This window comes from Octopus bimaculoides, chromosome 4 (genome assembly GCF_001194135.2).
Source record: "Octopus bimaculoides isolate UCB-OBI-ISO-001 chromosome 4, ASM119413v2, whole genome shotgun sequence".
Taxonomy (NCBI): domain Eukaryota; kingdom Metazoa; phylum Mollusca; class Cephalopoda; order Octopoda; family Octopodidae; genus Octopus; species Octopus bimaculoides.
The window spans coordinates 79,530,226-79,533,464 of NC_068984.1; the positions used below are offsets into that span (position 1 = coordinate 79,530,226).

Sequence of the window (3,239 nt, forward strand, 5' to 3'; positions counted from 1 at the left end):
TATTATCGTTCACCTCGTGCTTTTGTAGCTCATTCATTCTTTTCTTCGATATCTCCATATCTTCTGTTGAAAAACCTTCAAATTCGGAATCACTGCTTGATAGCATGAAACTCCTCTCCATCTTCAAAGTTGAAAAAAATTAACGCCGCAAAAAATGTGGAAAAAAATCTTCCAAAATTCATTGAGTTCAAATATCACGCCAAACAATGTCGGAGACAATAACTCAACTGTTTGCAAAGTGAAATCAGGTGTTTTAACGAATGTACTAACGAAATTTGGGTTCAAATATACATTTAAATAACAATGGGTACGCTCAGCCGGCTACGGCCGGGTTAGTAACGAAAGGGTTAAGCTGGTATATAGCTTTTAAGTAACTGGCCCTGAATGGGAAGATCTGCAAACAGATCTCTGATTTGTTTTGGAGAATTTGTTGCAATTGTTTCCTCCTGAGTCATATCCCAATGATGATCATATTCGTTGCAAAAAAAATCATGTAGAAAACAATCGTTCTGTCTCTTTCTCTCATCTCTTAGCATGCCACTTTTCTCTCTATTGTATTGTTATCCAATCAAAGGAGATCTTAGTCTTGCAAGCTGCATGGTGACCACACTAGTGCTGGTGCCACAAAAAATGAATCCAGTACATGCTGTAAAGTGGTCAGTGCTAAGGAGAACATTCAGCTCTAGAAATTTTGCAAAAGTAGACATTAGAGCATGATACAGTCTTTGCACCCAGCACCCAGCCAGACCCTGTCACACCTTCCTATCCATTACAGCATGGGACATATATTTAAAATGATAACAATGATGTTATGTGTATATGTGTATATATAAATATATATATATATATACATTTATATACACATAACATCTGCCTCATCTTCAAAACGCCTAGTTTAGAACAGAGGCAGCTGATGAAGGAAACGTTCCATACGTGGCTTGTCTGTTTTCCTGTGTTCATTCTGTTGTCTGGAAAAAAAGTCCGTTTTTTTGTGTTTTGTTTATGTTCCCGTTCCTTTTTTGTCTGCGTTTTTTTGACGTCCTGTACCTGGATATGCATCTATATATACATGTAGATGTAGGTATGTACATATATGTATGTATATATGCATATGCTCACATATCATTTGTATTATATATATATATATATATATATACACACACACACACACCTTGTTCTTTTTTTAAAGTGTTTTCATCCAAAATGGAGTCAAATGCCATTCTCCCATGTAATTGGCTAGAAAATTAAGACATTAAGATATTTTTCTTGACATGAAACCAATGGAAGCCTTAATACACATATGAAACTTTATCCAGCAATGCAGTGTTGAGCATTCATTCTCATTGTTTGATATTTACGTATGTATATTGTATATGTGTGTGTGTGTGTAATGTGTATGTGTGAGTATATATATATATATATTCATGTAGATATATATGTGGCTGTGGTAAGTAACTTGCTTATCAACCACATGGTTCTGGGTTCAGTCCCACTGCATGGCACCTTGGGCAATTATCTTCTGCTATAGTCTCAGGCCAACCAAAGCCTTGTGAGTAGACTTGGTAGATGGAAACTAAAAGAGAGCCTGTTATATATATATATATATATATATATATATATATATATATATATATATATATATATATATATATATGTGTGTGTGTGTGTATATGTAAATATATATATATATATGTCTGTATGTATATGTTTGTGTGTGTCCCTGCGACATCGCTTGACAACCGATGCGATGCTGGTGTGTTTAGAACTCCGTAACATAGTGGTTCGGCAAAAGAGACCAATAGAATAAGTACTAGGCTTAGAAAGAATAAGTTCTGGGGTCGATTTGCTTGACTAAAGGCAATGCTCCAGCATGGCCACAATCAAGTGCCTGAAACAAGTAAAAAGAAAAAGAAAAAAGAATATATCTATATATATATATAGATAAATATATAATATTATATGTAATATACACTCTCTGAGTGGTTGGCGTTAGGAAGGGCATCCAGCTGTAGAAACTCTGCCAAATCAGATTGGAGCCTGGTGTAGCCATCTGGTTTCACCAGTCCTCAGTCCAACCCATGCTAGCATGGAAAGCGGACGTTAAACGATGATGATGATGATGTAATATATATGTGTGTGTGTGGATGTATACACATCCATACTCCACACACATACAAGCAAACACACACACACACACACACACACACACACACACACACACACACACACAAACACACACACACACGTACACTTCCAGATACACAGTATGTGATATCTATCTCTAAAATGACTCTCGTTCCCATTTCTGCTGTTGTCAATGTTCACTTGAAATTATTATTATTATTATCATCATCATCATCATCATCATTATTATTATTGCCGTTGTTGTTATTATTGTTGATGTTGTTGTTATCCTTATTATCGTCGTCGTCGTCATCATCATCATCGTCACTATTTCCCATTCTGTTTTTTACTCTGTTCTGTCTCTTCTCCTTTCTCATCATCAGAACAACAAACAAGCTACGAAATAAACCCTCCCCCCCACTCTCCAACCTCACCCCCTCCTCACTTTCTATTCATCCTTTCAAAAGCTACCAATTTGATTTGTCAGCTAGCAAAACATGGAATATGCTTAAAAGTATTCACTGTAGTTTGAAATTATTATTTTTTTTATTCTCTTTTTCTGTTTTCTCCTATGTTGTTTTCAACTGCATTATGAGATTACAACAGCTCTATACATACACACATACATACATACATACATACATACATACATACATACATACATACATACATACATACATACATACATACATACATACATGCATGCATACATATATACATACATACATATATATAGTCCTGTGAGAGGTATGCAGGTATATATAGACCTGTTGTAATCTGTATGTGTGTGTATGTATTTGTGTATGTATATATATATATATATATATATATATATATATATATATATATATATATATATATATATATATATATATATATATATATATGTATATATATATATATGTATATATGTAGGTTTATATGAATATATACTATATATATAATTATATATATATATATATGTTGGTTTATATGTGTATATGATATATATATGTATACTATATACATACACACATATGTATATATACTATATATATGTATACATATATATATGTATATATAATATATATATATATGCATACTATATATCTGTATGTATATATATATATATATAT

At 32.8% G+C, this 3,239-nt stretch overlaps 1 protein-coding gene across 2 annotated transcripts in view; it reads left to right on the forward strand.

Annotated features, from left to right (window-relative positions):
- LOC106883964 (beta-1,4-N-acetylgalactosaminyltransferase bre-4) overlaps nt 1–3,239 on the forward strand; it is a 1,180,207-nt gene that overhangs the window by 434,177 nt on the left and 742,791 nt on the right. The window lies entirely within an intron of this gene.